Source organism: Pan paniscus, chromosome 7 (assembly GCF_029289425.2).
Source record: "Pan paniscus chromosome 7, NHGRI_mPanPan1-v2.0_pri, whole genome shotgun sequence".
Taxonomy (NCBI): Eukaryota; Metazoa; Chordata; class Mammalia; order Primates; family Hominidae; genus Pan; species Pan paniscus.
In genome coordinates this window covers 56,138,846-56,162,594 of record NC_073256.2, presented here as the reverse complement: position 1 = coordinate 56,162,594, position 23,749 = coordinate 56,138,846, and the positions used below count along the sequence as shown (strand labels likewise).

At 48.9% G+C, this 23,749-nt stretch overlaps 1 long non-coding RNA gene across 1 annotated transcript; it reads right to left on the bottom strand.

The window, feature by feature from the left end:
• Window positions 1–21,524: 21,524 nt before the first annotated feature.
• Window positions 21,525–23,047, bottom strand: LOC117981383 (uncharacterized). The gene is made up of 3 exons (XR_004672873.2): window positions 22,967–23,047; window positions 22,784–22,841; window positions 21,525–21,864 (listed from the first exon to the last, which is right to left on the bottom strand). It is a non-coding gene; the product is annotated as an uncharacterized LOC117981383 (long non-coding RNA).
• Between the last annotated feature and the right edge of the window lie 702 nt (window positions 23,048–23,749).

Below are 23,749 nucleotides of genomic sequence, written 5' to 3'. Positions count from 1 at the left end.
ATTATCCTCAGTTTATAGACAGGAAACTGAAGCTCAGAGACACAACCAAGCTAGCCAGAGGCTGGGCCAAGGCTTGAACCAGGTGATCTGGTTTCAGAGTTCAGAGTCCTAGCCTTGGTGTCGGGTCTCTGGGTCCTGGTTAGGCAATGTGAGCCTACTGGTGTGTGTATGTGTGTATATGAGTGTGTGTGTGCATGCATGTGGATGCGTACATGTGTGCATGCATGTGGGTGTGTAGGTGTGTGCATGCGTGTGTGCATGTGTGTGGGTGCGTGTGTGTGCGTGTGTGTAACTGTGTAGGTGTGTGCATGTGTGTGTGCATGTGTGTTGGTGCATGCATGTGTATGTGTGTGCATGAGTATGTGTGTGCATGTGTATATGTGTGTACATGAGTGTGTGTGCATGAGTGTGTGTGTGTATACGTTTCTACATGAATGGTGTGTGCATACGTGAGGCTCTCAGCACTGGTAGCACCGAGGAGGCAGTGTGACCTATTCACACAGTGGAAAGAACTTAGCACTAAGGTGGCCCTGAGTTTGATTTCTGCCCCGCCCCTCATAAGCTGTGTGTCTTTGGGCATGCTGCGTCACTTCTCTGAGTCCTGATTTCCTTATCTGTAAATGGAGTCTATGTTATCTATCTCAGTGTTGGTTCATTTCCGTCAATGGCTAAGGACGGTACCTAGCACACGGTAGACCCTGAAATAAATATTATCCATCTTCTCCTTTTCAGTCCTTCCAGGCAAGCTAAGAGGTGGAGGGAGTTTATTTGAGTCTTTACCTGTGGTGCCCTTTCTTCTGTTTGCCAAAATCTCTTTTCACTCTGGGCACCCATCCTGTCACTGACCCCCCCCAAAAAAATATCAGTTTCACTTGCACCCAAGCATTGGCATTATCCTTCCCATCCGTGTGAACATTGATTAAAGGAATGGAAGAAGATGGCACTGCTCAGCCCAGATGCTCAAGCCCTTCAAAGGGGCAGAAGACTCCTTGGTGCCTCCCAGATCCCCCTCACCTGTCCATTTTGTGGTGTTAAGGCAGATTCTGGAACAAGCCTCCCCTTCTCTGTCTTAGGCCCTGTGCTTGGAGGCTTTTCTCAGAGTCCACACGCTCTACTTTGTCCCCAGGCACCATCCACTTGGCTCTGGACCACGCCCTGCCTGGCTGAGCTGCCCTGGGAGCTGTCAACACGGGTGTGCGTGCTGGTATGCTGGCCTGGGGGCTCAGGAGAGAGAAGGTGTGGGGAGCAGGGAAAAATGCACTGGGCTGGTTTGCATGACCCGCCAGCATGGAAACCGCCTGCTAATCACGGTGCACAGCTGAGGGTGCCCAGAGCAGGATGAGGAGGGAATGCGGGGTTGAGCCGTCACGGAAAAGGGAGCAGGCTCTGGGACTCAGAGCTCAGGCAGGCTGCTTTTTGTTCAAGGTAAACAAAAATATTAAAATTGTTTAACATCGAGCTAGTCTGCCTGTAAGGTAGTGAACTCCTCATCTTTACAGGTATTCCAGAGGCTGCATGCTCACCTGTGGGTGCTGTGGGAGCAAGGACAATCGCACTGGGAGAAAGGTGTTTCCCTTCAACCTTACGACTCCCCGAGCCTATGACTGGATTCCTGGCCTGTGGTTTTCAAACTTCAGAGTATAGGCCTTTACTTTTGTTTAATAACATGTAGGTTGTACTAACCAGGTGCCAGGCTGTGGTCTAAGTGCTCACAAACATTAGCTCATGTAATTCTCATCAGAACTCTGTGAGGTAGGTACTCATATTTCCATTTTATAGATGGGAAAACTAAGGTGTAAATAGGGAACTTGTCCAAGAGCTCCTGGCTAGTTAGTCTGACCTGAGTCTGTTTTCTTTTCTTTGTTTTTTTTTGAGATGGACTCTTGCTCAGTCACCCAGGCTGGAGTGCAGTGGCAAGATCTCAGCTCACTGCAACCTCTGCCTCTCGGGTTCAAGCGATTCTCCTGTCTCAGCCTCCCAAGTAGGTGGGATTATGGGTGTGCACAACCACGCCCGGCTAATTTTTTGTATTTTTAGTAGAGACAGGGTTTCACCATGTTGGCCAGACTGGTCTTGAACTCCTGACCTCAGGTGATTCGCCCGCCTTCGTCTCCCAAAGAGCTGGGATTACAGGCATCAGCCGCCGTGCCTGGCCCTGTTCTCTTGACTGCTGTGCTACCATGGCCTTATCTGGAGGTGCCTCTAGCAGGCCTGGTTGCTGTGCCTTAGTCTGGGCTTGACTAAGGGAAATCTGGCCAAGTGCAACAACAGGCAGGTGATGTGCCCTAGGATGGGCAGGCCTTGCAAGGAGTCCCTTTCTGCAGGTATATCATGGCCCAAAGGTGTGGTGTCACCCAGGCAATGGAGTGAGGGGACATACCCTCCGGATAGGCAGCGGGCTCTCACAGTGATAGAATCTGGATGCTTGAAAGTCTTGGTCAGCAAGCCACCCCACGGCATGTCTGTTATTCACCATGGAACTCCAGGAATTGGGGAATAGGGACGGGCCTCGGTCGATCCCAGGGGATATCGGATTTCACCGAGAAGGGGACTCAGGCCTGGGGTCAAGGTGAGGGCTGCAGCATCAGAACTGGCAGACAATGTCAGAAACATTTAGGAAGAGTGATGGATTCCCAGATTGGGGTTAGGAGCAGCTGCCCCCTCAAACGCTGGGGCCTCAGAGACCAGAATTTAACCCCCAGATCTGCCACTTTTGCTACTTGTGTCACTAGGTCATGTTGGGTAACCTCTGATTCATGGCTTGCTTATCTGTAAAAGGTGGGCGATGATAACTATCTTGCATGATGGTTGCAGGGGGGTCAAATCAGATAATATCTGCTTACCCAGAGCCTTGCAAATAATAGTTGCTTACCAAATGTCCTTGTATTTTGTTGAGTTGCTCTTGCCTTGGGTGGGAACTGACCTTTTAGAGACAGTGGTGGGACGGGGCAGGAGGTGAGTGGGTGGGGAGGGCTGAAGATGGTGAGAGACTGGAAGATTCCCGGGGTTCATCAAGTTAGTCAAGAATGACTTTGTGAGACCCTCCCACCCCCGGGTGCTAACCCCAGAACCAGGCAACTTGGGGGCTGTGGAAACAGAGGCTACTAAGGAAATAGAGACCAAAGAATGACTTAGCATACCTAGGATTTCAAGTTAATGAGTTGAAAATTATACCCAGGGCCAGGGAGCCTCACTGAGAGGTCAACCAAGCTTATCCTTGGCATTTCCTCCCCACCCCGACCTCTGCCTGGGATGTTCTCTGCTGTCATTCTCTGAGTGTATGGGGATACTCTCCTATCTCATCTGCAAAACAAGTGGCTTGGATGGGATGATGACTAAGACCAACGAGATAACTTCCATGGTCTTAAAGATCAAAGATTTTACTTTTCTGTTAATCTGAGAACTTAGAAGGATCCCCTCCAAGTTAGAGGACTACATTTACAGCAGCTTAGATGAACAGAAAGGACTAGAAGTGAGAGTGATGGTAACAAGGGCAGTCACTTTCCATCTATAGTGCTCTGGAGTTGATGACAGTGCTCCGTGTATTAGGTTTCCTGATTAAAACCTGTTTATTTTGTAGCAGAGGCTACTGAGGGCCGGAGGTTGTTAAATGACTTGCTTGAGGTCACACAGGTAGTGAGTGATAAAGTCAGCCTCCTAACCAGGGTTTTCCAGTCCTAACTCTGATACAAAGTAACTGTGTGAAGACATTGCCCATATCTAGGCCCCAGTCTCCCAATCTGTGAAATGGGTGGATTGTTCCACTGGCAATAAGATGTGGTGTTTTGTTTTGTTTTGTTTTGCTTTGTTTTGTGACAGGGTCTCTCTCTCTGTTGCCCGGGCTGGAGTGCAGTGGCACGATTCCAGCTCACTGCAGCCTCAAACTCCTGGGCTCAAGCGATCCTCCTGCTGCAGTCTCCTGAGTAGCTGGGACTACAGGTGCACACCACCGTGCCCAGCTAAGTTTTTTTTTTTAGTTTATATGGGGTCTCACTATGTTGCCCAACCTGGTTTTGAACTCCTGGCCTCAAGCGATCCTGCCTTGGCCTCCCTGAGTGCTGGAGTTACAGATGTGAGCCACCGTGCCCAGCCAGATGTGTGATCTTATGGTTTGCCTTTTGCTCCCACACGTCAGAACTGGTGATCTGCTTGCCCTTGGAATGCCAGGGGCCGACCTGATTTTCAGGAAATGGTCCTTTCCCTGTGGGTGGGGAAGCTTCACTTGGTGCTGTTTGGTAAATAACTGTATTGGTCTCCGGAGGGTTTGAAAATCACATTTCTCCCTCTTATTGCTATGGGCGACTAACACTAGCTAAAGCTTGAAATCAGGCCCCAAAGGGTGGCCTCGCTGATGACTCTGGTTTCTCTTTTCACTGTCTAGGGCCCAGGGAGTTTCTCAGCATTTTTGATTGTGAAGGACTGTAGAGGCCTTCCTGTGCCCAGAAAGGCCTTGCTTGGTGGGTGTTTAGTCCAAGCCCTTGCCTTCAGGCGGATGGACCAGATGACCTAATAAAGTTTCTAATAAAACCTCCTGGGCAGATCACCAACCTCCTTCCTCTTTAAAGTCTCATCGAGAGAGGAACGTCTACAGCATCCTTGGTAACACATTACAGTGTTTCACAACCCTCCTAGCCAGGAAGCTGTTCTTAATGTTTAACCTTAATCCCTCCCGCTGAAATTTAAGGCCCTTTTCTCTTGTTGAGTGCAAATGGAGAACAGCTGCTCACGCTCATCGTCTGACATCAGCTATTTCTCAGGATGACCCTGCGAGACAGGCCAGGGTCATTAGACCCAATTTGGTGCTCAGCAAATATGTGTTTATTCCTGCATGCGTGGGCCACAGGCTGGTTTCTTGGGTGCAATGAGTAGCTGCAGGTTTATTAGGGTGTCTTTTTAGATGGATGTATGTTTCCCGATGTCTATAGAACACTCCGGACCCCGGAGAGTGAAGACTCTGCCTGTCGGACTTGCTTTGAGAAGATCCTTCTCCACCTCCCCATGGCAGAAGTTGCTTCATGGAGGGGAACAGTTTTATGGATGTGGCTGGGACCTTAAACTTGAGGCAACCCATCTGAGGTGGCATCCAGAGGAGACTGGCTGGCCCCTCCTTCACCTTGGATGTAGTGCTGTTTCTAGGATCTCTTTTCAATCAGCAAAACAGGGGATGTTCCAAGAGGGTGTGTGGATTCCCTGCCATCCCACATGGTCAAGTGGAGGGGACAGGAAAAAGCTATGAAGGGTTTGTGACCACACAGACTCTCCTGGCCCCCTGTCCTTTTGGAAAGAAGACAGGGATGAAATATAATCAAGCAATTAACCACCCCCATCATCACCAAGAACAACAGTATCAACAACAAGAACAGGGACAACAAAACCCACGGATGAAACATTCCTTTCTCAGCTCAGATCTTATCTGGTGCGTTCTCTCTCTGCTCTGTCTTGGTGTGTGGTTTAGAGAAACATGGACAAGGCTGTTTGGAAGAACAGGTGAGTGAGGGTGGGGAATTTCAGAGGCCTGGGCCCACCGCCTCCACCCCTTCCCCAGTTTAACCTTTGACAGGATCTTCACCTCTCTCTGATTAGCATTGCTTCTTGTTCAAAGGCCTCAGCCACCCAGCTGTGTCCCTCTCCCCAGAAGGCAAGGGCAGATGGCAGTGGGTCTGTTGATGAGAGAACTTTAAGGGCCCAATCAGTCCCTGGGCACCCCCTCCTGGGCTCGTTTTCTCCAGGAGGCTGCATTCTGATCCATAAACCTTCTCCTCGGGGTTTAGGGTCGAGCTGTTCCTGATGTTTATCGGAGACTGGGATCAAAGCTATCCAGGTCGTAAATCTCTCTCTGTGGCTGTCGGGCCCCAGGGCAGCTGAAGAGGGTTGACAGCCCTTTGGACCTCAAAGGAAAAAATGTGCTCTACTCCACCCACTCCCAGCTCTGCCAAGAAGCTGTCCTCTGAGAAGCCATGGCTGGGCCGTTCCATTCTGGGGAGCTGCTGAAAAGAGCTGGGAGGCCGAGAAGAACTTGTGTGTGCTGGGGGAGAGGAAGCCCGGCCTTGAGGGAGGGGTGCAGGTGTGGCTCCTCTGTGTGTGGGGGCTGGGGGACCTTGTGTGCCTTTTCTTTGTGGCTGTGAAATGCTTTATGAGTACTTCCATAGGAGGATGGACAGGGGGTCGGGGAGATAAACTCAGCCACAAGGCCCCAGGGCCTCAGGAACCTTGCACCCAACCCTCTCATTTTACAGAAGAAAACTGTGCCTGGAAGGTTGAACGGTTTGTTCCCAGTCACACAACCAGGGATCCTTAGGACAGCCAGACCAGGAAACCATTTCCAAACTGCCAAGCCATGGCAGAGTATCAAGACCTCAGGAACCATCGAGACACCATGGAAGCATTGGGAAAAGCCTCCTTAGCTTTTGAAGCTCCTCATTGTTCTTGAGTGTGCATGGAGCCCATGACTGCGGGGTTTTGTAGACACCTCAGGGATTACATGACTGGTACCCCTGACAAAGTCAAGGCTGCTGGACAAAATGAGTCCAAGGATTTCAGGGGCAGCTGGGCGCAGGAGCTGGTGGGCTGTTGGGAGTGCCCCTTTACTGGGCAGGCTTCCTTCCTCCTGGTGATGGGGGGTTCCTCAGCACAAAAGTGAAGGGGTGGAGGGGCTGGAGCAGCAGGAATCTCTCTTGTTGATAGGTATGAGGCCTTGAAGTCCTTTTCTTTGTCCCAGGATTCATGGACGCTTCGGGGCTGATCTTTGAGTTTTTCAAGCACGGGGTGCAGAGACGTTTAGGTAAACTCTTACCATCCTCTCTCTTCGTCAGGGCTTCCCAGGAATCAACAATGCCCATGAAGGAAGGGATTGTAGAAATAGCTTAACCCTTTCATTTACCAACGTGGAAATTGAAGCCCAGGGAAGGGAAGGGACCGGTCGTGGAAGGGAGAGCCATCAGCAGAAAGAGACCCTGAGATCTTCGCCTGGGATTCCCAGGAAGTCCAGCCCGAGCTGATTCACAGAACAAATGCATGCAAACCTTGCTATCAATAAACTACACATGCACTTATGTAAAACACATAAAAATATATGGCCTTGGTTTTGGAACAATACCCCACAGATAAAAGTAGCTTTAAATCCTCCATAAAATGATAAAGTCTAGTCCTAAACTCCTAGCAGTTCTGCGGGTGATCACAGGTGGCAGGAGCCGCTCAAACTTTAATGGCTTGGTATCTCCACGTGTAGACAGGAGGCAGAAAACCATCGGGGATGAAGTCGTGGGCTCTAGAATTGCAAAGACGTGGGTTCCAGGCCAGGCTTGGCCCTTGCTAACTGTTGACCTTGAGCAAATTACCCAACCTGTTCCTTATTTGTTTCTGCCTCATAGGTAGTTGTGCAGATGAAATGATATCAGTTCTCAGAACAGTGCTGGGGAGAGAGTACACTCTATGCTCAATACATGTTCACTTTTAGAGATATCTTGGGATTCTCAGTCTAAGTGACATTCAAAAGTACCTCACTGGGAGGCAAGACCAAGGTGGAGCCTCCTCTTGGATGGGATGTGGGCCTATTTTCTTTTACTTCTTTATTTTTGTAGGTGCATGCCACCACACTCGCTAATTAATTTTTTTTTTTTTTTGGTAGAGATGGGGTCTCACTATGTTGCTCACGCTGGTCTTAAACTCCTGGCCTCAAGCAATCCTCCTGCCTCAGCCTCCCACAATGCTGGGATTACAGGCATGAACCACTGAGCCCGGCACCTCTATTTTAAATCTATTTTATCTTTTGAGATATAGTCTTGCTCTGTCACCCAGGCTGGAGTGCAGTGGCGCGATCTCAGCTCCCTGTAACCTCTGCCTCTCGGGTTCAAGCAATTCTCCTGCCTCAGCCTCCCAAGTAGCGGGGGACTACTGACACCCACTACCACACCCAGCTAATTTTTGTATTTTTAGTAGAGACAGGTTTCACCATGTTAGCCAGGATGGTCTTGAACTCCTGACCTCGTGATCTGCCTGCCTCGGCCTCCCAAAGTGCTGGGATTACAGGCGTAAGCCACTGCACCCGGCTATTTTAAATCTACAGACAAATCACCCATGGAGTGCAGTGGGGGAGTAGAGGGCTGGGCTCAGTTAATTCAGAAGAAGATTTATCCCAGGATCAGGAAATGAGAGTTTCAGATGTTGCCAGTAGCTTAAGTGGCTTTTAGGGCCTTTTTTCTGTCTGGCCAGGGCTCATCCTGGGCTGAGCTTTAAGGCCTGTTAGGGGCTGAATTCTGTCCCCCTCAAAGTTTATATGTTGAACTCCTAACCCCAGTACCTTAGACTGTGACTGTATTTGGAGATAGGGTCTCTAAAGAGGTAATTAGGTTAAAATGAGGTCACTAGGGTGGGCCCTAGTCCAATAGGAAAGGTGTCCTTGTTGGATAAGGGGCAACGTGGACGCAGACAAGTGCAGAGGGGAGCCCCTATGAAGAAGCGGGGAGAAGACAGTCACCTGCAAGCCACAGACGGGGCCTGTGAAGGAACCAATCCTGTCAATACCTTGGTCTTGGTCTTGGCCTTCCAGCCTCCAGAACCCAGAGGCGATCAATTTCTGGTGAGGCAGCCCTAGCCGCCTTTCTAAGTGTTCATACTCCTGGTTTGGCAGAGGGGAAGGGACCACGGCCAGCGCTTCTTAAACCTTCGTGTGTGTGAAACTCACTTCCTGGGGAGCTGGATCAAGATGCAGATTCTTTGACCATCTAGTTTCCCCTTTCCCATCCCTTATCTAATTTGCTCCTCTGTGGAACTGTGTGAAGTAGACAGGGCAAGAATTTTCATCCCCATTTTCCAGATTAAGAAACTGAGTCTCAGATGGAAGAATCACAGCAAGTGAGAGGCAGTCAAGCCTCCAACTCAGGTCAAGTGAGGCGTCCTCACATCCCATGCCCCCCGTAATTTCCCGATCCCTAGCAGGGTCACCTGGGGAGACTCCCTGGTGATGCTGTGTCAGGACTCCCTTCTTTATTTTGAGACAGAGTTTCACTCTTGTCACCCAGGCTGGAGTGCAGTGGTGTGATCTCAGCTCATGGCAACCTCCACCTCCCAGGTTCAAGCAATTCTCCTGCCTCAGCCTCCCAAGTAGCTGGGATTATAGGCGCCTGCCACCATGCCTGGCTAATTTTTGTATTTTTAGTTGAGACGGGGTTTCACCATGTTGGCCAGGCTGGTCTTGAACTCCTGACCTCAGGTGATCCACCTGCCTCGACTTCCCAAAATGCAGGGATTACAGGTGTGAGCCACCGTGCCTGGCAGGGCTCCCTTTTTGACAGACACTGTCTTAGACCTCAGGCTCCCTCAGGCCTTCGCTCTTGGGGGTTGGAGCTGAGGGGAGGATGGAAGGTGTCCCTCCCCATCACAGCGCAGCTAGCTGGTGAGAGGGGCTGGGAGCTCCCGGATCTGTCTGGACACGCAGCCACTCCTGGCAGTCCCCACCCCTCCTTCCGCCCAGCCCCTCTGCCTTCCAGCAAGTGAATGAAGTCAGGCAGGCCCTGGGCCATCCCGGGTGAAGGAGGGAGTGGGCATGGCTTGGCACTCCAAGGGCTCGCCATTGGGATGGGCGTGGAGACGGTGTGAATTCCATGGTGTCTTGCTGTTGTCATCTTCCAGCGTGACATATGCACAAAGGTACCTTTTATAGGTGGGAAATTATAGGTGCTGCCACTTCAAAGGCCTTGGCAACCAGAGCTCCTCTTTGATAGATGACAGTATTATTAATGGTGATTTATTGCTGGGGCCATTTTGACAACAGAAATAACCAGTTTCCCCACCTTTTCGGCTCTCTTCTCCCACACCTTCCTGGGGATTTTTTTTTCTTTTGGCTGGCCCTGTGTGTTTTTCTGGCTGTGGGGCTTACCTCCCTGCACGAGGAGGCATGGGAGGTAACCCATGGAGCATCTGCTTAAGGCACATAGTGAGGCATCTGGCTTATTAACTTGTCATCATGTGTCATAAAGTTTAGTGAAATGCTGGCAGATTGTAATCCTAAACAGGGCAATTACCCTCTTATTAAAGCAGTACTTTTTCTGTCTGTCTGTCTGTCTCTCTCTCTCTTATTTTTCTCTCTCTCCCTGCCTCCACCCCCTTTCCTGGGATTGTTGTTACCTCTGCCCTACTTGCACAATTAGTCATGAGCGGAGGTCACCTGCTTCATAATGATCCCAGAGTAGGCCTGGCCTTGGCGGGGCAGAGCTGAAGGGGAAGGGGCAAAGGAGAGCTAACCACGGTGAGGCTTGCTGCAGCAAGCTGGCCTCACGAGGCATGGGGACAAGGTGCTGTCCTAGGTGGGAGGCTGCAGTAAGAAGGTTGTGGTCTGAGGTTTCTGGCTGCAGGCAGCGAGAAGGAGAGAGGAGAGAGAGCTGACAGGAGCGACTGAGCCTCTGTGGACTTCGCCGCTCACCCAGATTTTCCGGCAGAGATGCCTCCCTCTGCCTTTTTCTCCCTCACTTTCGTATCTCGAAACACAGGTGGAAAATAAGAAAGGAAGTGGCAGTGGGTGGTGGGGGCATGGGACATGAGGACTCCTCACTTGATCTGAATTGGAGGCTTGGCTGCCACTCACTTGCTATGATTCTTCCATCTGAGACTCAATTTCTAAATCTGTGAAATGGGGGTGAAACATCTTGCCCTGTCTGCTTCACACAGTTTTAGGGAAGATCAAATTAGAAAAGGGATAGGAAAGGGGATGGCTCATGGTAACTCACTCCACAAATCTGAGGGATGATTGTAATTTCATATGTGTGACCACAGGGTCTTATGTCATGTCTAACGGAGCTCTATCCCCGTGATTCCAAAGGATCATTGACTATATTGAAATTTGGTCTTCTGTCTCTTTCTGTATTCCTCAGGGTTTTGATGACCTTGTTTTCTAAATCTGCCTGGGAGGCATTGTTTGACTCTGGTCTGAACAACAGGAGTTTTCGGCACAGGCGTGATCATGTTACCCGCACAGTGCGAGGTTAAGAAGACAAATGGGGGTAGGCTAGAGGCAACAGCCAAATCACAATTTGCCAGATCTGAAAAGACCTTAGAGATTACCTAGCTGAATTGTCCCCTGCTGTAGATTTGTAAATCGAGGCTCGAAGAGGTAGAATAACTTTCCTAAAAATCATCAGATAAATGACAGGCAGAGTGGAGACTAGATCTCCCGTCCCCAGACTTGGCCCAGTGCTCTGTCCACCAAAGCATGTTGACTGCATCAACTCTGGGTGCACCTTCTCCTCCTTTATCATCAGTCAGCGTTCAGGAAAGCACTGCTAGCAGTCATTTACACCTTAGCATGAATTTAAGCCAACATTTAGTTCTCCCAGGTGCATTTGCTTTTTTTTTTTTTTTGAGATGGAGTTTTGCTCTTGTCGCCCAGGCTAGAGTATAATGGTGTGATCTCAGCTCATTGCAACCTCCACCTCCCGGGTTCAAGCGATTCTCCTGCCTCAGCCTCCTGAGTAGCTGGGATTACAGGCACCTGCCACCACGCCTGGCTAATTTTTTGTATTTTTAGTAGAGACGGGGTTTTGCCATGTTGGCCAGGCTGGTGTCAAACTCCTGACCTTAGGTGATCTGCCCACCTCGGCCTCCCAAAGTGCTGGGATTACAGGCGTGAGCCACTGTGCCCAGCCGCATTTGCTTTTGAGGTCTCATCCCATTGTATAGATTGTTCCCTGTCAATGGCATTTCCAGCACTGGTGAGTAGAGAGGCAAGGCAGGGCTCGTGATTCTCATCCCCAAGACCCTGCCACTTGCCTACTCGCTCGGGCAATGAGGGCGGGCACTGCTTCCAGAGTTAAACTGCACTGGACCCAGATCTATGTGTCCATAATTCAGAGCAAGTTTGTCAGAAGCTGTCAGGGAGTAAGGCTGGGTAGATGGATGGAGTCAGACTCATTTAAAAATGGAATACCAGCAGATAGGTTTAAAAATGGAATGCGGCCGGCTAGAGTGAAGGTGGTCCCTAAACCAAACACCTGTCCCTTCTGTGTGTTTTCTGGTTTCTTTCCCCATTGCTCGAGAATGCTAGAAGCCAGACTAGTATTAAGAACTCTAAATTCCTGGCCTGGCATGGTGGTTTACACCTGTAATCCCAGCAACTTGGGAGATCGAGGCAGGAGGGGATCACCTGAGCCCAGGAATTTGAGACCAACCTGGGCAATGTGTTGAAACCCCATCTCTACAAAAAATACAAAAATTAGTCAGGCATGTGGTGCATGCCTGTAGTCTCAGCTACTTGGGAGGTTGAGGTGGGAGGATTGCTTAAGCCCAGGAGGTCGAGGCTGCAGTGAGCCATGATCGCGCCACTGCACTCTAGCCTGGGTGACAGAGCGAGACCTTGTCTCAAGACAAACAAACAAACAAACAAAAAACTCTTAAGTTCTAAGTGCCTGGTGCAGGGAGTGTTTCTGAGGCCTCATGTTTACCAGGGCACTGTGCTACGTGCAGGGTAGTGAGGGGGAGAGACACCATTCCAACATCTTGGAGCCCAAGTCTAGAGTCAGGGCCACAGAGGCGGGAGAGGAAGAGAATCCCACTGCAAATGGGCTGGGCCTCCCTGCCTTTGCCCATTGAGTGAACAACAGTGCTGTTTCTATAGGTCTCTTTGAGCCTTAAGCATGGAATGTGATGAGACTGAACAGTGATAAAATGTATTGATGGTACTTCTGTTCATTGAAATGCAAAGGGGAAGAAAGAATTTAGAAATGATCTGAGGTTTCCAGCTTGGGGAGAGAGAAAGTGAGAGGAAGTGGGGGCCTAAGGGGAATGGAATGAACAGCCCCGACTTCAGGCTTGTAGACTGCAATGACTTCAGGCTTGTAGACTGCAATGGGGCAAGGCAGCTACATGCAAATGTCCTTCCTGGAGCCTGGAAACAAGGTCACAGCAGAGATGGACAAGTAGGAGCGCAGCCTAGAGGAGATAGGTGATGCCTGAAGCCATGAGAAGGGGTGTTATCTCTGCAGGAAGAAGAATTGCAACACTCCTCCCAGCTGAGCAAACAGTCTGGGCTGGGATGTGAGTGGTATCACACTCTGCACTCACTTCCTCCTTCAGTGGTCATTTGAGAGTTCACTGGGGCTGACCTACCCCATTGGTCCTGGAGGACAGAAAGGAATGGAGAATAAAGAAGGTCTAAGGTGCAGTTTTTCCCCCTCCTCCAAAGCCATGAAGGGACCTATGGATTTGAAAGCTGTGTGTGGTCACTGTGGACAGAGTGACTCCTACCCCACTGGGGGGCTTTGCCAGCCAAGGCACAAATCAAGCCTTCTCTTTGCCCTCTGAAGTCAAAGGGAGAAGACCGGGGTTGTCCATCTTTATAGGCAGCCTCAGATGATCCAACCTAATATACGTCATTAATGAATTGTGTGATCTTGAACAAGTCACTTTATCTCATTGTGACTCAAGTGAACATAAGGGTATAGAGCATTTGCCCTGCTGACCTCACTGGATCATTGTGAAATAATAGCTAATGAGATGGTGCATAGCAGGTGTTTTGTAAACTTAACAGTGATAGGCAAAGCTTAGTTCCCATGAGAATGACTCTCTGACTATTAACTATGGCATTGGAATACTGACCTCCCTTCTCTGAGAAAGCTCCAGCGGCAAAATGCTTCTGATCTCAAACTTTAGGACCAATTTTCTGGTTTACAGGGCAGGACGAGCCCCTTCTCTTAAGGATCAAGGGGATGAAGGAGAATTCCCTGCTTTTGGTGGGGGGTTACTTCTGAAAGCCATGCCCTGCTCCCATCTGAGGAGGTCACCCAGTCCTAGTTTTGTCTGGAAGCACCCTGCCCAGCCCCAGGGGCCAGCCCCATCCCAGCCAGGCCTCAGAGATGTCAGACCTGAAAGGCAGCTGCTGCCTCTCCTTCTGACAGGTGTCTCCGCCAGAGCTGGGAGATGAGGAGATAGGCGAGCTGAGCACCTTTCCTCCTTGAATTGATAACTGCTTTGCAATGCAGCTCTGTACTTGCTAAATGAAACCTCCTGCCCCACCATGATGGATTTATGGCTGAAACATCTTATCTCAACTGAGAATATTTTATGAGTGTGCATGGGTGTGTGTGGGATAGGAGGAGGGAAAAGGCAGTTTTGCAAACATTTCTAGAGGTGCTCCATAATCTGCCCTACCCGGAAGTATTATCTAGAAGCTCTTTCTAGATCTGCCAGGCTTAAGCATCTGTAAGTCTTCTCCAGATGCTAGCACAGTGTAGATGCCTCATGAAACATTTGCTGATGATAATGATGATGATGATGATGACGACGAAGGCTGTGGTCTGGAAGGGGACTCTGTTTTTGATAAGTTTAATTCAATCCAGCAAATATTGAACAAATGCTCATTTTTGTTCAGGGCTAGGAAAGCTACTATTATTATTTTTTTGGTGGGGTGGAGAAAGGGGAGGGTTGGAGAATATAAAAATAAATGACACAAACTCTTTTCTCTACATCCTTGGTCTATACTGAGGGGCCAGGACATGCACATTCGGAGTGGATGTGGAGCAGAAGGGGTTGGAGTGGCAAGAACTAATGGCCCAGAGTGTAGCTTCAGGAGCTGGACACACCTGGTGGGATCTTTAGGTAGTTTCTTGTCTTTTGAGCTCCTCAGTTTTCTCCCCTCTAACAGGGGGACAACACTATTCCCTAGCTCTAAGGTTGGTGTGAAGGTCATAGGATTTGCGTAGGGGTTACTTGGTACCATGTGGGGTCAGCAGCTCAGTAGCATCACCAACACGAGGATGAAGATGAAGGACCGACTCACTGACGAAGGTGGGCTGGAGATGACTGGAAGCCAGGAACCATCACAAACTCAGGGCTCTGTGTGCACTGGTTATCCCATTCTTTTGCAATCTTGTAAAATTAATTTAATAGGCAGTACATCCAAGTGGTTTAAAAAGCAAAAGGTATAAAGAAATATGCAGTGAAGATGAAAATTGCTCTCAGTTCTGACCCCTCACTATTGTGCTCCTCCTTCTCAGAGGCAGCCGTTGTCATTGGTTTCTGGGGCATTCTTTCCAAGGGCGTTGTACACCCAGCATCTAATGATGCTACCTCTTCTTCCTCTTTCTTGTTTTAACCCAAAAGGAGGAATTGGGAATTGATGATAGCCATAGAGTGGAAGGCAGCAGCTGGAGGGAGGAAGCTGGATGTATCTGAGCATCTACTACGTGCCAGGCCCAGATGAAATCTTATCAGTTCCAGTGAAATTTGGAGAAAGATTCACTGTCTTAGAATTTGAAAACATCAGTGCTGGAGGGGAAGGTGGAAGCCATCTGGCTAATCTTCATTTACTGATATGGAAGTGACTAGTCCAAAGTCCCAGAGCTTTCTGATTTTTGCTTCTTCTTGCTAGGAAAGCAATTATCCTATAATAATCCTTCTTTACAGGTAAAAATATTTTATGGTGCACCTGCCTCCCTTGCCAGTGGAATGACAGTCTCCATAGACCTGTGGGCCATCTGGGCCCTGGGCCAGCCTCCTTGTCTCACACTAGCTTGTTGGGGACCTGCCCTTGCTGGCACCCATCATTCCAGCTCCCTCCTGTTGTAACTCCTGCCCCAAATCCCAGGACTTGTCGCTGCCAGCTTTTTCCCCTGTTGTTCCTTGTTTTCCCACCCTTCTCAGGACTCAGGTCACCAGGATAGGTGGACATCCAATTCCTGCTGGAGTGCCAGCAGGAGAGATTTGGGGAACTCTTCCAGGTAAAGGGGGTTTTACCTGCTAAGGGTTGACTTGTGTCTCCCCCAGAAATTCAAATAGTGAAGTCCTAAACCTGCCAGTACTTCAGAATGTAATTATCTTTGTAGATAGGGTCTTTAATGGGGTAATTAAATTAAAGTGAGGTCACTAGGGTGGGGCCTAATCCAATATGACTGTTGTCCTTATAAGAAGAGGAAATTAGGACACAGACAGGCACAGAGCGATGACCATGTGAAGACACAGGGAAGAGATGGCCACCTACCACCAAGCCATGGTCACCTACCATCCAAGCCATGGTCACCTATCACCAAGCCACAGTCATCTACCATCCAAGCCACCGTCACCTACCATTCAAGCCATGGCCACCTACCTGCCAAGCCATGGCCACCTACAAGCCAAGCCATGGTCACCTACCAGCCAAGCCATGGCCACCTACCTGCCAAGCCATGGTCACCTACCCACCAAGTCATGGTCGCCTACCATCCAAGGAGTGAGGCCTGGAACAGATCCTTCCCCAGAGCCCTCAGTAGGAGCCAACCCTGCTGACACCTTGATCTCAGACTTCAAGCCTCCAGAACTGTGGGACAATCCTTCACTGTCATTTAATCCACCCAGCATGTGGTCTCTTGTCACAGTTGCATTAGCCAGTGAACCAACCCGGGCCCTTCTGCAGTCACCTGGCTCAGGAGTGGTTCTGGTCAGGAAGTTCTGAGGCCAGGCAGGATCGGGACACTCCCTGGAAAGACCCGAGGGAGATATTTGGGAAACAAGAGGGCTGGTGTGGCTTCTCAACATGCCCACCATAAATCCTGCGCCATCCCAGGGCCGATGGGACCTGCTGTGTGTGCGGTAAACTGAATGCCAGGAAGCCAGGCTCTGTGGATCCCTGGTTCTGACTGTTGTGGGATCTTGAGCAAATCCCCTCACCTCTCTGGGTCTCAGTTTCCTGATTTGTGGGATGGAGAAAAGGATTAACTGTCCCACTTACCTTGAGGCTGTGGTGTGGATTAAATGATTAAAATGCATAAGTGCAATTGCAAAAATATAGAACCAGCCCATCAATCAATGAGTGTATAAAGAAACTGTTGTGTATATAATATATATAATGGAATACTACTCAGTCATAAAAAGGAATGAATTAATGGCATTCGCAGCAACCACGATGAGATTGAAGACTACTATTCTCTTTTTTTGCTTTGTTTTTGAGATGGAGTCTTCCTCTGTCACCCAGGCTGGAGTGCAGTGGCACGATCTTGGCTCACTCCAACCTCCGCCTCCCAGGTTCAAGTGATTTAAGATTGGCAACTATTATTCTAAGTGAAGTAACTCAGGAATGGAAAAGCAAACATCATATGTTCTCACTCATAAGTGGAACTAAGCTGTGAGGATGTAAAGGCATAAGAATGATACAATGGACTTTGAGGACTCAGGGGGAAAGGGTGGGAAAGGGGTGAGGGATAAAAGGCTACAAATTGGGTTCAGCGTACACTGCTTGGGTGATGGGTGCACCAAAATCTCACAAATCCCCACTAAAGAACTTACTCACGTAACCAAATACCACCTGTTCCCCCCAAATCTATGGGAATTTAAAAAAATTAAAAAAATAAAGTGTGCAAGTGCTGGCGAGGCCCCGAAGGAGCCCCACATTGGTGATGGCAACGCAGGTGACAGCACTTTCTCTCCCCAGTGGGGCTGGTGGTGCCCATTCCTGGCTGCCCCACTCTGAGTCTGAGAAGGAACCAAGGCTTTCCTGGAAATGCAGGGGCTGCCATCGGCCTGTGGGTTTAGGGTCCCAAACAGGGAGAGCCCATTGTTTGTCATTTCTCCTCAGTAAGCAGAAAGCTCTAAGCCCTGCAGCCTCTGGTAAACATCAGAACATTTGGACATCTGAGTCCATTGTCCCCAGGTCTCATAATTTTCCTACATTAAAAATCCAATAATGCATTTTGTGGAAAATTTAGAAAGTACAGATAAACAAGAGAATAAAAAACATGAATTTTACCACTGTCAAAGCTGAAGGTCCATCCTTCTAGCCTCTTCTTTAAATGTGTGTATTTTCAGAAAAATGAAACCCTGTTGCACATAATACTTTATAAGTTTTTTTTTTTTTGACAAGGTCTCATTCTGTTGTCCAGGCTAGAATACAGTGTTATGATCATAGCTCACGGCAGCTTCAAACTCCTGGCCTCAAGTGATCCCACCTCAGCCTCCCAAATTGCTGGGATTCCAGGTATGAGCCACTGCACCCAGCCTATAGCTTCTTTGTTTTCATTTTTTTATTTTTTGAGACAGAGTCTCACTCTGTCTCGCCCAGGCTGGAGTGCAGTGGCATGATCTCGGCTCACTGCAGCCTCCCCTTCCCAGGTTCAAGTGATTCTCCTGTCTCAGCCTCCCGAGTAGCTGGGACTACAGGCGTGTGCCACCACACCCGGCTAATTTTGTATTTTTAGTAGAGATGAGGTTTCACCATGTTGGCCAGGCTTGTCTTGAACTCCTGACCTCAAGTGATCCGCGTGCCTCAGCCTCCCAAGGTGCTTGGATTACAAGCATGAGCCACTGCGCCTGGCCCCTATAACCTATTTTTAAGTCAATGATGTATCACAAACATTTTCCCATGTTGACCTTCATCCCCACCACCACTTTTTAGTTAGGAATAACCAAAAATTTCAGATGAACAGTTCTAGAGACCACTAAATGTGAGGAATAGAAGGGTCCTGAACACGGCTTCTCCTGTCTGCCCAGCGTTACTTCTCAGGTGTGTGTCTCACCGGGGGCAGGTAAAGTTCTGGGAGAATCCTGAATTTATGGTCAGATAGGCTAGGAGTCCAACTTCAGCTCTGCCATTGACAAGCTGTAAGTGGGAAGGGAAAGGGCTGGGGCAAACTGCTTCTCTTTCCCAGCCCCCACCAAGGATTAATGGCTTATTGTAAGTAAAAGAATTTTCTAGCCCTGGCACAGTGGCTCGCGCCTGTAATGACAATGCTTTGGGAGGCTAAGGCGGGAGGATTACTTGTAACCAGGGCTTTGAGACTAGCTTGGGTAATGTAGTAAGAACCTATCTCTATTTAAAAAAGCATTAGCTGGGTGTGGTGGTGCACGCCTCTAAGTCCCAGCTACTTGGGAGGCTTAGGTGGGAGGATCGTTTGAGCCCAGGAGTTTGAGGCTGCAGTGAGCTATGATTGTGCCACTGCAATTCAGCCTAGGTGACAAAGAGAGACCCCGTTTCTAAAAATAAATAAATAAATAAATAATAAAAAGAGCTTTGTAAACTGGCAGCTACAATTAATATAAGCTCATGGATGAACAAAGGACATTTTGTTGGTTTTGCAAGGGAAAAAAATCCTATTTCTGGAGGGTCATGAGGCACCATGAATGAATGAGAGTTGGGCCTGTAGGGAGGAGGAGAATTTGAAAGAAAGAAACATCATATTTGAGTTTTGAGAAAGAATTTGGATTCTGAGAACAGATTCCTTGGTAGATGAAGGAGTGAGTAAGCTCAGTTTGGAGGAAGGGAAGAAAAAGGTTGATTTTAAGGAAGCCAGTAACAAACAGTAATAGTGATGAGGAGGATGAGAGCTCACTCACAGGGTTTATTTACCATGTATCGGACACTATTCTAAGCACTTCAAAAATATGAACTTGCTGGTCCACGGAACAATCCTACAAAGCAAATACAATTTTTTTTATTCCATTTATTCCAATTATTTCCAATTTATTCCAATTATTTCCATTTTTTTATTTTTTAAAATTAATTAATTTTTCTAGAGATAGGGTCTTGCATCACTCCCTGGGCTGGAGTGTAGTGGTATGATCATAGCTCACTCCAGCCTCCAAGTCCTGAGCTCAGGCGATCCTCCTGCCCCAGTCTCCTAAGTAGCTGGGACCACAGGGTTGTGCCACCACACCTGGATAATATTTTATTTTTTGTAGAGACCAGGTCTTGTTATATTGCCCAGGCTGGTCTTGAACTCCTGATCTCAATTGATCCTGCCACCCTGGCCTCCTAAAGTATTGGGATATTATGAGTGTGAGTCACTGTGCCCAGTCTATACCCCCCACCTTTTTTTTTTTTTTAGATGAGAACACCGAGGCACAGAAGGATGAAGGAATTTGTTAAGTGGAGCAGCCAGGGTCTGAGCCCAGGGCCGTGCGTTCCCCTGGACTGTACACATACCACACACACCTGGACCAGGGAGGCAGGGCCGGAGAGTGAGAACCCCCTAGACAGATTGAATTTGAAGATGTGAATGTTGCATCTATTTGTTGTTGCCTATTTGGAGACAATGGGTGGGGAGTAGTTTCTTTCTTTGCTTCCCTGGCACTCAGCGAGAGCCTTCAGAAGGCATTTGGATTTGTGACAACTTGGGAAGTGCAGGGGTGAGGAGTTGGGAAGAGATGATGGTGTCCTGGCCATTCTTTTTCCAGAGCTCCAGGGTGGTGACCTGAGGGAGGGAGCTGTCTGCTTCCCTTGAGGCCGATGACCTGTGCCATTCTTGACCATCCCCTCACCAAGAGGAACTGAGACTGGTGAGAACTGCCCCCATGGCTTGAGATGGATCCTGGGACCCAAAATGGGGCCCTATGGTGGGTGTGGGCTGTGGTTGGTGTCTCTCGGTTCACACAAGAATCACACACAGCTTCCCCTTCCCCTCCTTCCTCTTCAGTCTTCCCTCTTCCCTCCCATCCACTCTTTCTCCCCAGTGTGGCCTGGTGGAGGCGGTGATAGAGGGAGTGGGCAAAGGAAGGAGAGAGTCTGATGCTACTTTCTGGGAGTGGGTGATGAGGGACCCCCGTGGGTTACCCATAGGTCCTAGAGAAGTTTGGGGGAAAATTTTGTGTTCCTTTTGTCCGTGTGGGGAAGAAATAGGGGAACCAGTATCATGGGGCCTGCCCTGCCTGCTGCTGTCAAAACCTGCTGACAAGTAGACGACCTGCTCCTGCTGTTACGGTCAGGGTCCTGAGACCATCCCTGGACCCTGAGAACCCACGGAGAAACCTAAATCAGATGCTAGTCTCCTCCAGTCCACTCTGCCCGGCTTGGGGCTGGCTGGCTGTGGATAACTGGGAAAGCAGCCACAAAACAGAAGGTTCTGGAAGCTTCCTGATGGGCTGGCTGGAGGGAGACCTGAGTGTGGCAAAGGTAGCAGAGGGGTCGAGGGGTTGGCAGGGTGCATTGCTGATTTAATCAAAAATGTGCTGGGTGCCGAGGACTGACGTCACCACATCACACTCCAGTCCCCACACCCCACTGGCTCAAGGTGCCATACAGCAGGTGAATGGACAAATGGTCATCCCATCAGCCAAGTACCCAGCCAGAGGTCCTGGGAGGGCGCTGGAGGCACGGGAGGAAGTTGAATGGGCTCCGCACAGAGGGATCCTTACTGACAGGCAATTACTATGCAGACAACTCTGTCTCTTCCCCACAGATGGTCCTTTTTCTTGGGTGTGGGTGTACACATACACACACACTCACATACACACACACAAAACTCACATACTTTGTGGTTTGACGTATATCTCTTTTTAAAAATTAGTGAGTGATATATGAAATCTAAAAAAGTTGAACTCATGCAGTTGGGAGTAGAATGGTGTTTACCAGAGGCCTGGGAGTGTGGGTGGAGGGGAGAGATGGTTGGGGAAAGGGGATGTTGGCAAATGGGGGCAGAGTTTCAGTGATGTAGGAAGAATATGTCCTGGAGATCTGTTGCACAGTAAAGTGACTGTAGCTAATAATAATGTATTGTACATTTCAAAATAGCTAAAAGAATTTTACATGTGCTAACCACAGAGAAATTATAAATATTTGAGGTGATGGATATGCTAAGTACCCTAATTTGATCATTCCACAATGAATACATGTATTGAAACAACACACTCTACCCCATAAATATATACAGTAAAATTATTATTTGTCAATTACAAATAAAACTTTTAAAAAAGAAAAATATTAGTTGGGAAAATTTTAAACATACACAAAACTAGAGGGAAGAGCTTAGTGACTCTCCTTGTGCCGTACCCATCTCCCAGCGTCTACAGTGATCAGCATTTTGCCGATTTTGTTTCATCCGTCTCCGCAGTATATTCTAACAACCAGCCACAATTCTCTGCGTTTCATCAGTGCTTTAAGAATGCCTCTCTCTCTCCATCCTCACAGCAATACTGGTGGGTCAAGCAGAGTAGTTATTATTATCGTCATTTTTTGAAGAGAAGACCAAGTCTCTGAGGTTCAGGAACTCTTTCAAGGTCACACAGCACCTAGAGTCTCTGATGCCTAATCTGACCCTGTCATTGGCTCATTTCTTTGTCTATCTTTTTTTTTTTTTTTTTTTTGAGATGGAGTCTCGCTCTGTCACCCAGGCTGGAGTGCAGTGGTGCGTTCTCGGCTCACTGCAACCTCCACCTCCCTGATTCAAGCAATTCTCCTTCCTCAGCCTCCTGAGCAGCTGGGATTACAGGCGCCCATCACCACACCCAGCTAAATTTTGTATTTTTAGTAGAGACGGGGTTTCATCATGTTGGCCAGGCTGGTCTCGAACTCCTGACCTCAGGTGATCCGCCCGCCTTGGCTTCTCAAATTTTGGGATTACAGGCATGAGCCACTGCTCCCGGCATCACTGGCTCATTTCAACTGCATTTTTGGATGCAGGCAGGGTGTGTGTGTGTGTGTGTGGGTGGGTGGGTGTATGTAGGGGGAGCACCTCAGCTGGGGGTCCCTGGAACTCTCAGCCTTCCTTTTGTCCCTTTGCTAGTTGCCCTGCTGGTTGGAGGAGCCGGGGGCAGAAGCAGGCAAATGAATCTCTCCTAAGTTTTTCATTGATGGCTTCCTTGAATTGTGGCTGCAGGATGTTTATAAAACTCTGAATCAATTTGAGGTGCAGAGATTTTCAATCAGGGAAGCAGATTGCACTGATAGGGTCAAAAGGCCTGTCGCCAGCGAGGATCACAGCATCTGACATATTAATTTGAGCTGTCAGAATCGATATGTGTAACGGAGACGTGGAGGCACAGGCGCTGTTTCTGAAAAGGAGTGGGAAAAGAAAAATAAGGGGGGTGGGATCCCACCCTACTAGGGACTAACCTTTTGCAGATCCTGTAGAAGCAATCCCGCCAGCGTGGGGCCAGTGTGCCCGTGGTTCCTGGGGAGGCGGGAGGGGGTGAGAGGACTGGAGCCTTCTCTGTGGGGATGCTGGTCACGGCACAGCATCCCCGCAGAGACAGTGGCCCTGTCACCTCCCCCATCCCCGCCACAAGTAAACTTTACCTGGCTTTTCACAAACACCCACTCTCTGTCTCTTTCCTTGCCCCATTTGAGTTTCAAAGCCCTCTGTCTGTCAAAGAAGGCAGATCTGAGCCCTGGCAGGAAGTGCGTTTGTTACTGAGAACCCTTTGGTATTTTGCATATGAAACGTCGACGCTGGAGTCAGGCTTCTGGGAGGAAGTCACCGTGGAGTCCTCCTCACCCAGGGGAGCACAGGACACATGGGGTCTGTGTGGGTGCTGGGGGCACAGAAGGAACATGGTGCTCCTAGGAGCTGCCCATCTTGTGGGTTCAACATGGAAAAGAGTGTGATCCCGGGAAGGCCCAGTCGTACCCATGCTTCTTATACCGAGGAATCGTGACAACATGTGAACGCACGTCACATCGTGGCCAAGACAGAGCAGAGGCTCCCGGGATGTTGGTTGCATTCCTGGGAGCCCCTGGGTGCCCCTGGGTCCTGATTGTGTTGGTGATCTCTCATGTAAAGAAAATTTTTTTTCCACACAATGGAATAAAATTATGCTTATAAAATTAGGCACAGGGTTAGCATTTATGGAGATAGAACCATCCAAGGTGAGCCATGTCCTTATAGTCACATTTGAGCAAATGGAGACAGAAATCTGAATACTTTGCAAACTGCCAAGGTCCCACAGTGTATTAGTCTGTTCTCATGCTGCTAATTAAGACATACCTGAGACTGATTAACTTATAAATGGAAAGAAGTTTAATGGACTCACAGCTCCACATGGCTGGGAGGCCTCACAATCATGGCAGAAGGTGAATTAG